We start from the raw sequence: 16,012 nt of genomic DNA on the forward strand, positions 1-16,012 counted from the left end.
TGATCCTTCAACTGCACTCACGCAAGAATTCATTTGGCTGTAGGAGGTGCAGGGAGGTGAGGTTGAGCAGCATAATTCAGGAAACTTGGTTCTAAAACGCATTAGCGCAAAGGTCCCTTGCGCGGTAAAACTGTCAACACCGTCTCAAAACTGGTGAGTGGTAGATTCATAAAGAAATCTTGGTTGTTTCTCTATTTTATGATGAAACAGTTTGCTAATGTCCAACATACTTTTTGAGGAGCATTGACGTCCAGTACCTGGACTACGATGCTCCTAGTAATTTAAGTTGGATTCACTAAACAAAAACGGCTCCATTTCTCTCATTTTCTTCCAACGTTATGGCCCTTCATGATGGTTCGCCCAAGTTCCAGGTTAACTGAACTGTTTCAATAAGTTGTGTAGATTCGGGAAGAAAATTATAATCGAGCATCCAACTACACCTGGTACATTGGTTATGATAACCTGTCCCAATCAGAGTTCACTTTTAGCTGGAATTGTAGAATTTCACTGCACAAACGGTTCTGATGTTAGTCCTCTCATCCCTCTGCCCTTACTTCACCTCACTGTTCTTTTTTCCCCCAGCATGATTGTCTATTTCCCTTTCCAAAGATGGAATATATTTCATTGTCCCTGCAGTGGCTTTCTTAATATTTGGAAATTTATATTAAACACCTCGCCCCATCCTTCCTTTCTTCACCCAATCTCAAAATTAGCAAGCCAAAAGTGCAAGTAATTAAAATCACTTATAATTTGGAACCTTACATTAAAATCCCTTTGGTGTATTTGATGTATATGATCCTTGTTTAGTTTCTAACAATGGAAATAATCTACATTGCATGCAAGTATGCCCAGGGATGACTCTCTATACCACAACTCTTTGTTCTTTCAAGATTCACTGGCAAGTCAATGTCCTGAGTCTGCTGTATTTTTTAAATGGTTAAAGAACAAGATTTCAATTATTCCTTGTAATAAACTGTCTTCTTCTGCATACATTCCAATTCCTTTGGAAAAAAAAAATGCCTACAATATCAAGACTTACAATTTATGGGGTAATATTACCAAATAATTGACAATTTATACTTTAATGGTATTCAAACATTTTAATCAATTGAGTCCCTGCTAAAATCCTTAAAACTAAAGGATATATTTCTCGGATAATGAATATTTGAGTTCATTGGCAACATGATCATTCTAGAAATTGTTAGGGAGTTATATTTATAGCATTATGATTAATAGGGTTGTATTTTTTGAAACAAATGCATATTATTTTTCTATAAACAGGCAATATTGTCGAATTGTACTATACCACCTTCAGTGGTCTGTTACAAAAAGACTGAAATATGGTTCCTCAGAAGCAGTGACATGGGGTCCATCCTTTTCCATCATCTTTTATTAACAAGGAGGGCAGGGCTTGGATCCAGATGAGAAATGTAGTCCATTGAGAGATAAACATTTCACAAGCTCACAACTACAATTCTGGAGCAGAGAACCATCACTGGAAAAAGTAAGATAGAGAAAAATGTAGAGATAAAGAAGGGTAGAAAAATTACAGCAAATAGACAAAAGTGGTTTTCAGAGACTGCAATAAAACTAGAGGACACATATAGGCTGTATGAGACTTGCCTTTTATATATGACTCCATATTAAGTCATAGCCTATATCCAACTATGCAATAATTTTTTTATTTGAAGTGTGCAATTCCAAATAGACAAATAACTACCTCGATGGAAATATTTTAGAATTGTTCTTCTTGTAGAATGTTAAAATATAACTAACATTAGGGATTTTACACATTTAAAGATGTTTTTTTTTTCCTCTACCAAGTTGTGCTCTGGAATTTGCTGCCTGGAAGGGGAAGAGAAGCAGATTTGGATTTTTCCAATGCCACTTTGAAAGGAACCATCCAGAAGACTACAGGTGAAGAGCAGGTGAGTGGGATTCTTCAGCTAACCCCATCAAACAGCCAAAGAGGTGGCACAGACAGATTGGACTAAATGGCCTCTTGCTGTGTTCTATGAATTGTGATATTTTCATAATAGGAAAATGATGGTGGGCAGCACTACCAATGACCGGATATTGGCTAGCACTCATCTGCAATAACCTTTACCAAGTTCTGAATTTCAATCACATTAAAATAGAGAAAAACCTGACAGAGCATTGTAAGATAAGCAGTATCATGCCAGTGCACTTCCTCGATGCTGGTCACCAAGCAAAATCAGTGCAAAAGTATAAAATACTGCAGATGCTGGAAATCTGAAATTAATTCAAAAATTGCAAAGATACTCAGCAGTTTGGGCACTGTCTGTGGCGAGAGAAACAGAGTTCATATTTCACGTGAGTGAGTGGTCGAGCTTTCAGGTGCTGCACTTGAGCTTACATTGGGCAGTGTTGGAACAGCATGAGCCAATGGCAGAGAGGTCAGAGTGGGAATTGGGAGGAGTGGCATGGTAGTGTAGTGGTTAGCACAATGCTTTACAGTACCAGCGACCCGGGTTCAATTCCTCCCATTGCCTGTAAGGAGCTTGTACATTCTCCCTGTGACTGTGTGGATTTCCTCCCACATTCCAAAGGTATACCAGTTGCTAGGTTAATTGGTCATTGTAAATTGTCCTTTTTTTTAGATCAAATTGGGTGATTGCTAGGTGATGCAGCTTGAAGTCAGTAAAGTTTTAAAATAAATAAAATTACAACGGCAGATATCTGGAAGCTCAATGTTAGCTCGTGTAGATTGGATAGAGGTACTCTGCAAAATGATCACTCAATCTGTGTCTGGTTTAGAGACCACATTAGGACAATGGAATGCAAGGTACTAGGTTGGACCAAATTGTCAGTGAATCACTGCTTCAACCTGAAATGTGAACCTGTTTCTCTCTATATGACTGACCTTCTGATCTGAGTACTCCCAGCATTTTCTTTTCTCTACATCAGTTGAGTGTGTTGCATGAATGCTCTGTGGGTAAGATGTACTTTAGGGAGTAGTGGTGGATTAACACTGCATCAGCCAATGAATTAGAGGAAAGTTGGAACGTATGACTGACCAGGCTATTGTACAATAAATAAAGTCAATTTGTTCATATATAGTATAATTAAAGAGTAGAAGAAATAGACTGCAGCATTATTTACTAGCAAAAGTGAGGCAATTTTTCTGAAAAATGCAGTAAGTAGAAGATAGTATATATGAATGATGTGCATAAAATTGATCTAATCACGTTTATGCTGTGGGCTCTAAAATTGATTGATAGGGATATTACCAATCATATTTGGTTAAAGTATTGTCATCAAATGCACCCTTAGAAATGACAGTTTAAGATTGTTTAACCAAAATGATGTGTTGTACAACATATTGTAATTTGTGTGATAGGCAGTGCTTCGATTCTCTAGTTGTGTCTGAATTAAGGCAGGAAAGGATTCTTTCACCGGTACAAAGAGGAAATTGCATTTACATGGCATCTGTAACAAAGTAAAGCACCTTGGGGCTCTTACTCAAAAAGCAATGTCAGACAAAATTTGATGATGTGAGGGAATATTATGGATAGGTGTCAAAAACATTGTCCAAAAGTTAGATTCTGAGGATAGTTTCAAAGAATGGAGAAAGCACTGATGATATAGCACTAGCTTTTACTTGCATGGACATGACTTTCTATTAAAAATTTTATTATAATTTCCCTTTGGAATTTTTACTATTAACTATATATATATATATATATATATATATATATATATGCAGTTTGTTTTCTTACTATTACCTATTTGCATAGTGAATGTGATTGCTGTTATTGATTCATTTATGTGGATTTGAATAAATGCAGTTCATTTTCAATCTTGAAGTTATGAAAAGGTATAGTTATCTTCATTCTACAAAGGCTAATTCACATACTAATACAGAATTAAAAACATTTTTGATTTAACACTACTCCTTCAGACAGTACTTGGGGAATAGTGAGGTAAGGTTTCTTAAAGGTATGATCTTTGTATAGATTTGAAATGAAGTGTTTAAAAACAGCACACAATCCTTGAGAATCTTATGATCTGAAGGGTTAACAATTTCATGGATTTTTTTTCACAAAGGGTGCTGGTTATGGCTTATCTGTTCCAAATTTAAAATTGTACTGTGGGTTGGATGAATAATTAGTTGGTCCAAATTCAACCCACAGTCCGTATGTTGCATAGTTCCACTCAAAAAACCTATTGGTTCATGAATAATGAGGTGTTAAATGGACCTATTTAAACAAACAATTATCAGATTGGTATTTGAAAAGGTGAAAACAAGGCCATTAATCTTTTATTTAAATATACAAGTGATTTTTAAATGTTATACTGAAATTAAGATGATACTTTCATAATATCTGTAATGGGAAATCTGTAGAAATGGATGTCTTGAAAATATCGGTTTAAAAAGACTAATCTCTCGAAGAGATGATGTAATTTCTGTGATCAAATGCAAATACAATACTGAAAGTCTGAAATTTTTTTTAAAGTGCTGCAAACACTCAGCTGGTCTGAGAGTATGTTTGGAAAGAGAGCAAGTTAATGTTTCAGGTCTGAGATCTTTCCTTTATATAGCATTTTTAAAATAACAAAAATGGTACCAGGTGTGCTTCAATTTGGAGATGTTTAGCTTAAAGGAGGTTATCATTGAAGGTAGAAGGTAGAACGGTACAGCACAGTACAAGTCTTTCAGCCCATCATGTTGTGCTGTCCCTTATCTTAGACCAATCTAACCCTTCCCTCATGTGCCTAACTAAGAATTTCTTAAATTATCTGCCTCGACCACCACCACTAGCTGCGCATTCCATGCACCTATTATTCTCTGTGTAAAAATCCTGCCTATGACAACCCCCCTATTCTTTCCTCCAAGTATCTTAAAGTTAATGCCCTTTCATATTATCCATTATTAGAAGTCAAGAAGATTTTACAAAGCATGGGAGCATAGGGGGCATCGAGTTATCCTGATGCTGGGTATCGACCCAAAGCTTTCTTCCCACGGATGCTGATTGACCCAATGACCCAATGACCCAATGGAGAGTTATAGGGAATTCCAGAGAATGGGACAAACATGGCATCAACAGTGGAGTGAGGGAGAGGGTTTATACATGAGGTGTGAGTGGAAGAAATGAGACGAGCTGTAAGGCCTTCAGTGACTGGGAAGGAAAAGATCTTGAACAAAGGGAGTTTTACCTCTGTTCTGTTTGGATGGAGTCTGGGTGAGAAATGCAAGCAAGGACTCTATCAATCACTATAGGAGGGGAGCTACATATCCTGAAAACAAAGACAATCTCTGATGAACACAAGAGATTCTGTAGGTGCAGGAAGTCCAGAGCAACACACACAAAATGCTGGAGGAACTCAGCAGATAAGGCAGCATCTAAATGAACAGTCAGCGTTTTGGGCTGAGATCCTTAATCAGGACTGCAGACCTGGAATGGAAGGCCTACATAGCAGAGATGGAGAAACAGGAAGAAAGGAGTGGCATTTTTACAAGAAACAGGGACTTAAGGAGATGTAGTCAAGGTAGCTTTGGGAGTCATTGCGGTTATAGAATCGGAATCAGATTTATTATCATTTGTTATTTTCTGGCAGCAGTACAGTGTAAGCATAGCAAATTACTTTAAGTTACAATAGCAATAAATAAATCGTGCAAAAGAGATATTGTCCATGGGTTGCACCTAGATTTCTTGAAGGGTTCTGGATTACTGGCCTTAAGTGCCACAGGTTTATCCCTCAGCAAGCTGTGAATCATCCACACCTTCTGATCTGGTACATTTGGTATGTTCTCAAAGGCACATGCACACATCCACACAGGTCTTGATGTCCGTGCCAGTGGATAGTTTGTCTCCTGAGATGAAGGTCTAAAAGTGCTGGAACCTGAAAAGTACGAAAGGTGATGATGGAAACAATTTAAACGAGAGAGATGGCAGAGGATTTGTTTGGAAATTGTATGGGTAGTAAACGGGTGCAACCAGGAGGGAGAAGAGACAAAAAAGTACAAAGTGGGGCTGTGGGGGAAGGCAGTAATTGGGAAAACGGAACAAAAAAAATAGGACTACAGGTGCATTGAAAGGGGAGGGGGGAACATGGGGCAATATTTGAAAATGAAAATTTATATTAATTGTTCAACCCCTTAGGTTGTAGACAACCCAGGTGGAACGTGAGTAATTGTTTCCCTATGTAGCGGAGAAACAAAGGCTTCAGATGCCGGAATTCCAATCTCCACCACTCTCCCTCTCTCTCATACACTGGCTCCCTCTGCCCATCAATCTTCATTCCTCCTCTGTCCACCTATAAATCCAGTTCCTATCTCACCGCCGCACTCCCCCCCCCCACCCACCTCTTTATGCCAGCTATCTTCCCTCTCCACTCTCAGTCCTGATGCAGGGTCTCAAACTAAAACAAATTCAGTTCTTTCTCTTCACATAAGCGGCTTGACACACTGACTTCCTTCAGCGGTTTGTGTTGTGCTCTACAAAATTACATATTTTCAATTGCAGAGAAGGGGGTGGTGTGGAAAGGACCAGGAGAGGCTGTGATGTCATTGGTTGCACTGGAAGTCGAGGGACTTGTGAAGGCTTGTTAATTCGGAAGAAGGACATTTCAGCTGTTATTCAATTAGCATTTCAGTTGCTATGCTAATCTCTTTTCCTGGTTTCTCCATCTCTGCCTCATCTGTTTGCAGAATGAGGATCTCCATTTTGATACCGGTCCTTTAATCCATAAGACCATGAGACATAGGAGAAGAATTAGGTCATTGGTTCCATCAAGACTGCTGTGCCATTTCATCGTGGCTAAATTGTTATCCCTCTCAACCCCATTCTCAAGCCTTCTCCCCATACCTTTCATGCCCTTACTAATCAAGAACCTATCAACATTTACTTTAAATATACCTAATGACTTGGACTCCAGAGACGTCTGTGGCAATAAATTACACAGAATCACCGTCCTTTGGCTAAAGCAATTCCACCTCATCTTTGTTCTAAAGGGGTGTCCTGCTATTCTGAGACTGTGCTCTCTGGACCTAGACCCTCCCACTATAGGAAACTACATCGACTCCATTTAGGTCTTTCAATATTCAAAAGGTTGCAATGAGATCCCCCATCATTCATCCAAACCCATGCAAGTACAGGCCCAGAGCCATCAAACACCCTTCATACTCGTGAACCTCCACTGGACCCTCTCCAATTCTTCCTTAGATAACAGGCCCAAAACCGTTCACAGCACTGGACGTGCAGTCTGACCAATGCCTTATAAGGACTCAGCAGTACATCCTTGCTATTATATTCTAGTCCTCTCAAAATGAATGCTATCATTGCATTTGCCTTCCTTACCACCGACTCAACCTACGAGTTCAATTTTAGAGGATCTTGCATGAGTACTCCCAGTCCCTTTACACCTCTGATTTCTGAATTTGTTCCGTGTTTAGAAGATAGTCCATGCCTTTATTCTTTTTACCAATGTGCTTGACCATTCACTTTCCTACACTGTATTCCATCTCCAATGTTTTGCCCATTCTCCTAATCTGTCCAAGTACCTCAAACTTCCTTCTTCCTCAACACTACTTGCCCCTCCACCTTATCTTTGTAGCATCCACAAACTTGGCCACAAAGCCATCAATTCCATCATCCAAATCGTTGACATATGATGTGAAAAGAAGCTGTCCTAACACCAACCCCTGCAGAACACTACTATGCACCAGCAGCCAACCTGAAAAGGTTCCCTTTATTCCCACTCATGACCTCCTGCCAGTCAGCCAGTCTTCTATCCATGCTATTATCTTTCTGGTAATACCATGGGCTCTTATCTTGTTAAACAGTTTCCTGTGCAGAACCTTGTCAAAGGCCTTCAGAAAATCCAAGTAGGCACATCCACTAACTTATCTTTGTCTATCGTGCTTATTATTTCCTTTAAGAATTCCAACAGATTTGACACTTATCTACCTTCAGACCTTTCAGCCTCCCAAGCATTGCAACTACACTCACTTCTATCCCCTGATACCCTCGAATTTCTGGGATACTGCTGGTGTCTTCTGTAGCGAAGATTGATGCAAAATGCTTATTAATTTCATTGGCCATTTCTTTGTCCCCCATTACCACCTCTCCAGTGTCATTTCCCAGTGGTCCAATAGCCACTCTCATCTATTACATTTTATATATCTGAAAAAAAATGTTGTTATCTTCTTTTCTATTATTGTCTAGCTTTCTTTCATGTTTCATCTCACATTGCAAAGATGCACGGGTTAGTAAGTTAATTGGTCACATGGGTATAATTGGACAGCATGGGCTTGTTGGGCTGAAGGGCCTGTTACTGTGTTGTATCTCTAGATAAATAAATGGCTGATCTACCCTCGGCCTCAAATCCTTCAAAGTGCCAGTTTCCCCAAAACAGCTAATCTTTAAAATATTTATCTATCTCCACCTTAAATATTTATTTATCAAATGGTCTACCTTTGAGGCAGAGAATTCAGGGATTCACTAACCTTTAGGGGAAGAAATTACTGCACAAAGAGGGTGAATCTTTCAGGCTATCAACCTTTCATCATATATCCGTCTCAACCTTCTTCACTCTGAGACCCAGGTATTCTGAATCAAAGTTAGTTATCCACCCAAAATGTTAAACCCTGTTTCTTTGACAGATGTTGCCTGACCTGCTGAGTGTTTACAGAAATTTTTACTTTTTTATATCAGAAAATTCCAAAGATTCATGATTCTCTGAGACAAAAAAATCCTCTTCATCTCCCTTTGAAATGGAAAACATCATGTTTTGAAATTACATCTCCTATTTGTAGATTCCTCACCACAGGAAACATCTAACAACATCTACCTTGTCAAAGGCAATATAGTCAAGCCTCATTTTTCTGTACTCCAGAGGGTAAAAAACAAATCTATTCATTCTTTCCTTACGAGACAACCCATTCACTGAAAGAATAAATAGTCATGGAGTCATCAAACACTACAACATCTAAACAGGCCTATTGGCCCATCTAGTCCATGCCAAAACATTAATCTACCTATTCCCATCGACTTGCACCAGATCATAGCACGCTGTACCCATCCCATCCATCTACCTATCCAAATTTCTCTTAAGTGTTGAAATTGAACCCGCATCCACCAGTTCTACTGGCAGCTCATTCCACACTCTCACCACCCTCTGAGTGAAGAAATTCTCCCTCATGTTCCCCTTAAGCACTTCACCTTTCACCCTTAGCCTATGACCTGTAGTTCTAGTCTTACCCAACCTCAGTGCAAAAAGCCTGCTTACATTTACCCTCTCTATAACCCTCATTATTTTGCATACCTATCAAATCTCCCCTTGTTCTTCTACACGCTATAGAATAATGTCCTAATCTATTCAAGTCCTCAAGTCCTCAAGTCCTGGCAACATGCTTGTAAATTTTCTCTGCACTCTTTCAGTCTTATTGACATCTATCCTGCAAGTAGGTGATGAAAACTGCACACAGTGCTTCACTACGGCCTCACCAACATCTTATACAACTTCAACAAAACATCGCGACTGTACTCAGAACTTTGATTTGTGAAGGCCAATGTGCCAAAAGCTCTCTTTACAACCCTATCCAAATGTGACACCACTTTCAAGGATTTTTGGATCTGTATTCCCAGATCCCTCTGTTTTACCACTCTCCTCAGTGCCCTGCCACTCACATGTAAGTCCTACCCTGGTTAGTCCTGTCAAAGTGCAACACCTCACACTTGTCTGCATTAAATTCCATCTTCCATTATTCAGTCATCTTTCCAGCTGATCCAGATCCCACTGCAAGCTTTGATAGTCTTCCTCACTATCCACTACACTCCCAATCTTGGTATCATCCACAAATTTGCTGATCCAGTTTACCACATTATCATCTAGATCAGTCAGATCCCTGCAGATCCCTGTATCATCCAGATCATCCAGATCCCTGTGGCACCCCACTAGTCACAGGCCTCCAGTCAAAGATGCAACCATCTCCTGCAAAGCCAATGTCTGATCCATGGTGACACAGTAGTGTAGTGGTTAGGACAACACTTTACAGTACAGGCAACCCTGGTTCAATTAGCATCGCTGCCTGTAAAGGAGTTTGTACGTTCTCCCCGTGTCCACGTGGGTTTCCTCCAGAGGCTCTGATTTCCTGCTGCAGTCCAAAGGTGTATGGTCACTGTAAATTATCCCATGATTAGGCTAGGATTAAATTAGGGGATTGGTGGGCAGTGCAGCTCAAAGGGCCAGGAGGGCATATTCCACGCTGTGTCTCAATCAATCAATCAATAAATAAATAGCTAACTAACTTGAATGCCACGGACTGAACCTTCCTGACCAACCTCCCATACGAACACCCCAGGCTCACCGGCCTACAATTTCCTGACTTATTCTTAAACAACAGCACAGCATTAGCTATCCTCCAATCCTCCAGCACCTCATCTGTGACTAAGGACGTTTTGAATATCTCTGTGTGGGTCCCTCCAATTTCTGCACTAGCCTCCCACAGTGTCCGAGGGAACACTTTGTCAGGCCCTGGGGTTTTTGTCCACCTCAAGGCAGCAAACATCTCCTCCTCTGTAATCTGTATATGGTCTATTACCTCTCTATTGCTTTGCCTCATTTTTATATACTCTGTGTCTGTCTTCCAAGTAAATACAGATGCCAAAATTTCATTTAAGATCTTCCCCATTTTTTTCACCTCCATGCATAGATGACCATTCTGATCTTCTAGACAGCCCACTTTATTCCTTGCTATGCTTTTGCAGTTAATATATCTGTCAAAGCCTCTGAGATTCTCCTTCACCTTGTCTGCTAGAGTAACCTCATGCCTTCTTTTGCACCTCCTGATTTCCTTCCTAAGTGTTCTCTTACATTTCTCGCACTCCTCAAGTATTTAATTTGTTCTTGCTTGCTTATACCTGCTGTGCGCCTCCTTCCTTTTCTTAACCAGAGCCTCAATATCTCTAAAAAGCCAAGGTTCCCTAAACCTGTTATCCTTGTCTTTTATTCTGACAGGAAAATACAAACTCTGTACTCTCATAATTTCACTTTTGAAGGCCTCCCACTTACCAAGTACACCTTTGCCAGAAAACAACCTGTCCCAATCCACACTTTCCAGATCCTTTCTGATACCATCAAAATTGGCTTTTCTCCAATTTAGAATCTCAATGCGAGGACCAGACCTATCCTCCATAATTATCTTGAAACTGATAGCATTATGATCACTTGAATTAAGATGTTTCCCTACACAAACTTCTATCACCGGCCCAGTCTCATTCCCAAATAGAAGATCTAATATCATACACTCTCTCAATGGGACCTCTATGTACTGATTTAGGAAACTTTCCTGAGCACATTTGACTAACTCTTTCCCATCCAGTCCTTTTACAGTGTGGAAGTCTCAGTCAATGCATGATAAAATCACCTACTATAGCAACTTTATGTTTCTTGCAATAGTCTGCAAATCTCTTTACAAATTTGCTTCTCTAAATCCCATGGACTGTTGGGTGGTCTGTAATATAGCCCCATTAATGTGGACGTCCCTTTCGTATTCAATTCCATTCATATAGGCTTAGTAGACGAGCTCTAACAAAGTTTCCTTTTACTGCCTCTCCACTGTATCTAAGTTAATTAAACCCTTCATTAATTAAGGAGGCCAGGTGTAGTATTGCATATCATTGTAGGAAGACTTCCCTTCTTTTTCTTGCTTGAAGTGGGAAATGACAGGGAGCCATGACCGCGGATTGCTTTAGAATTACAAATTTATGTTTTAATCATCGTTTTGGATAGTGAACAAGTTCTGTAATTTGCTATTTGCATTGAGTATTCACTTCAGATCAGAGTATTGATGATTAGAAATTAGAACTGCACAGGGTGGAGTACATTTCAAGAGAATGGCAAGAAGCACATTCCCACAAGGGTATGTTGCATGTCAGTAGTTACACAGAGGATTTCAAAAGTGCTGTTAACTAATTCAAAGCTGAATATCATTCCACCATTGTAAACTGGAGACTTTATTCCTTTTTTAACAAACTTCCAAAATGAACCTGGGCACCATCGCTGTTGCAGTGGGACAGTGCACTGTTCAACTCTCTCCATTACTTCCTCCCTCCACTCTTTACAGAAGTGACCCTCATCGGCTAGCAATCCAGAAAGGCTTTAATTTAGTCATTTTCACTTCCCCTTACAGATCCTGCCATGGAATCCCAACCCTTTCCTAACTCAGTTACAGGGTAGGTAGAGGCCGTTCTGCCATTTTGGTCAGTGCTGGCTGCTGGTGGAGCAGTCCCATCAGTATGCTTGCCTCTTGCCCAACGTTAACAAATCTCACGCCATATGTCGGTGACAATAAACCTGATTCTGAAAACCCTGTCGTTCAAGGCTCCAAAATTCAGTGCAGATATCCGTTTTTTTTTTAGATTCCCTCCTGGGACCTCCTTACCCCTTTTTCTTTCCAAAGGTGCAAATTTATTGTCATATACACCAGGGTGCAATGAAGATCCTTGCTTGCAGGTTCACAGAGAAAACATGGTAATAATAAGTACAACAAAGGGTGCAAAAACATTGGAATGGTGCAAAGTGCAGGCATGTAATGTGAGGTAATGCAAAAAGAAAAGCTAAACTGACAATAACAGAAGAGGAAGAACTAAAGGGTCGAGACTGTGACACCACCGGGAAGGCGATGGGAAAGAGGTCTCCTGTCTCAGCATCTCATTAAATAGCTTGTAAAAACTTATTTGATAACATTCCATTGATAATCTCATAAATACCAGCATTCTTAAGGGGGAGGAGGAGCAGCCAGAGATCATTTTACCTATTGGCAGCAACATAGGTAGGAAAAGGGATCCTGAGAGCGAATAGAAGGAACTATGCAGGAAGCTGAAAAGCAGGACCTCAAGTGCGATGATCTCTGGAATGCTGCCTGTGCCGTGTGCCAGTGAGAGTAAGATTAGGATGAAATGGTAGTTGAATGTGTGTCTGATGAATTGGTGCAAGGGGCAGGGTTTCAGCTTTGTGGACCATTGCAGTTTGATTGAAACATATAAGATTGATTGAAACATATAAGATTATTAAGGGACTGGACACATTGGAGGCAGGAAGCATGTTCCCTCTGATGGGTGAGTCCAGAACCAGAGGCCACAGTTTAAGAATAAGGGGTTGGCCACTTAGAACGGAGTTGAGGAAAAACTTTTTCACCCAGAGAGTGGTGGATATGCGGAATGCTCTGCCCCAGAAGGCTGTGGAGGCCAAGTCTCTGGATGTTTTCAAGAAAGAGATGGATAGAGCTCTTAAAGATAGCGTAATCAGAGGTTATGGGGATAAGGCAGGAACTGGATACTGATTGTGGATAATTAGCCATGATCACAGTGAATGGCGGTGCTGGCTCGAAGGGCCGAATGGCCTGCACCTGCACCTGCACCTATTGTCTATTGTCTAATATCACTTCTGGGAAGGGATGACCTATACAACTGAATGGAACGGGGGGGGACCAGTGCTGAGTTCCTCCAACATTTTGTGCGTGTTGCTTTGGATTTCCAGCACCCGCAGATTTTCTCATGTTTGGGGGACCAATGTCCTTATGGGCAGGTGTGCTGGAGCTGTTGGGGAGGATTTAAACTAGGTCAGCAGGGGATGGGAACCAGATGATAGGATGGAGCAGTTGGTGTAAAGGTAGGTGCAATGTGTAGAGAGACTGTGACGATGATGAGCCATGGGTGGCATAAGTGCAGTGAGTTAGATGAGTTGAAATGTGCTTATTTTAATGCAAGAAGTATCAGGAACAAAGGTAATGAACTTAGAGCAGGAGTCAGTGCATGGAACTACAGTGTTGTGGTCATTACAGAGACTTGGCTGTCATAAAATCCGGAATGGCTGCTGGACGTTCTGTGGTTTAGATATTTCAAAAGGGAAAGGGAGAGAGGTAAAAGAGATGGGGGTGTGGCATTTCTAACCTGGGATAGTATCACAGCTGCAGAAAGGGAGGCCATCATGGAGATTTTGTCTGCTAAATCAGTGTGGCTGGCTGTCAACAACAGGAAGAGAGCAAACACTCTGTTGGGTGTAGTCTTTAGACTCTCCCCCACTATTGCAACAGAGACAGTAAGGAACAGATCAGGAGGCAAATTTTGGAAAGGTGCAAAAATAACATGGTTGTTGACATGGGTAACTTCAATCACCTAATATTGTTTGGTAACTTCTTAGTGCAAAAGGTTTAGATGAGGTGGAATTTGTTTGTGTCCAGGAAGGATTCCATGCGCAATATGTATACGTACAGGGGAGGCCATGCTGGATCTAGTACTAGGCAATGAACCTGGTCAGGTGACAGATCTCTCAGTGAGTGAGCATTTTGGAGACTGACCACAACTTGCTGACCTTTACTGTAGCTTTAGACAGTGAAAGAAGCAGACAGTATGGAAGAGTATTTACTGTCGCTGCAGACAGTGAGGAGGTGAGGCTGATTCGGGAGATGAGCCATCTTGGGATGGTGTGAGGCGCAACGTGTTCGAGCTACTGGGGTCGCAGACGAAGTTCATATTGTTGCCTGAGTGAATGAGTGTTTGGAGAGGAGTTTCATTGCCCATCCACCTAACCTGAGTGCAAGGTTGGATCGCCACAAACGCTGAGCCGATTTGGTGACATCGAGAACGGCTTCAGGCTGAGCAGCCCAAGCATATCGGGGCGTCGGGATCTGGGTCCTAAAACTTGGCAATATCCAGTGCTTGGATAAATTAAATGTCAGCCCGGATAGACTGGAAAGCCAGAGTGTTGGGAGCGGAGGTGAAGGTTGGGCTGATGTCTCTTGCTGCCCCGCAAATGTACATTCCTTCCTTCATGGCACTGAGGTATGAACCGATCTGGCTGCTGTGCGTTTTTGCCTACGGGTGTGATGAACTGGGGAGAAAGACTTTGGCCTACTCCGGCTGCTCAGGGTGCAGACCTGGGACTCAGTCCGGTTTAGAATGCTGTTGGGTCGTTTCTGTTGTTCACATGCTGTGTGTTTTTGTTTCTCTTTCTCTCTCTGCACGATGGCTTTTTGGTCGCTTATTATTGGGTTATTTGGGTTTCTTGCTTTGTGGCTGTCTGTAAGCAGACAAACTTCAAGATGTATAATTTATACATTCTTTGATAATAAATGTGCTTTGAATCTTTGACTCTTAATGGGGGAGTGTGAATTATGAAGCTATGAGGCAGGAGCTTCAGAAGCAAATTAGGAACAGATGCACTCAGGGAAATGCACAACGGAAATGTGGAGGCTGTTTAGGGAGCTCTTGGATAGAGTTCCAGATAGATTTGACCCACTGAGACAGGGCAAGGATGATAGGGTGGAGGAACCATGGTTGACATGAGATGTGGAACATCTAGTCAAGAGGAAGAAAGAGGCATATTTAAGGTTTAAGAAGCAAAGATCAGAGAGGGCTCAGGAGAATTAGCCAAGAAGCAGTTTAAGAAGGCACTTAGAAGAACTGGAAGAAAACATGAGAAGGCCTTGGTAATTAGGAATAAGGAAAATCCCAAAGCATTCTATATGAATGTGATGAACAAGAAGATGACTAGAATGATGGTTGGGCCGATCAGGGATACAAGAGGAAACTTATGCCTGGAGTTGGAAGATGTAGGGGACGTCCTCAGAGAATACTTTGCATCAGTATTCACCATTGAGAGGGACCTTGATGAATGTGTGGATAGCATAAAACATTAAACAGAAGGATATGCTGGAACATGTCAATGTTAAACAAGAGGTATGCTGGAACACCTGAGAAGCATTAGGGTAGATAAGTCTTGGGGTCAGATGAGATATTCTACAAGTTACTATGGTGATGATCTTTGTGTCCGCACTGGCCACAGGAGTAGTACCAGAAATTGGAAGGTGCAAGTATTATTCCTTTGTTCAAGAAGGTAATAGGTCTAATCCTGGGAATTATAGACCAGTGAGTCTTATTAACTGGTGGACAAACTATTGGAAAGGATTCTTAGAGACAGGATTTAAGAACATTTGGAGATGCATAGTCTGATTATGGATAGGCAGCATGGCTTTGTGAGGGGC

The 16,012-nt window shown here is 41.0% G+C and overlaps 1 long non-coding RNA gene across 1 annotated transcript in view; it reads left to right on the forward strand.

Annotated features, from left to right (window-relative positions):
• LOC134350587 (uncharacterized) overlaps window positions 1–16,012 on the forward strand; it is a 50,977-nt gene that overhangs the window by 5,311 nt on the left and 29,654 nt on the right. Inside the window, exon 2 of the long non-coding RNA XR_010018939.1 lies at window positions 1,825–1,928. This is a non-coding gene — a long non-coding RNA (uncharacterized LOC134350587). The remainder of the gene's footprint in view (window positions 1–1,824; window positions 1,929–16,012) is intronic.

Source organism: Mobula hypostoma, chromosome 1 (assembly GCF_963921235.1).
Source record: "Mobula hypostoma chromosome 1, sMobHyp1.1, whole genome shotgun sequence".
Classification (NCBI taxonomy): Eukaryota; Metazoa; Chordata; class Chondrichthyes; order Myliobatiformes; family Myliobatidae; genus Mobula; species Mobula hypostoma.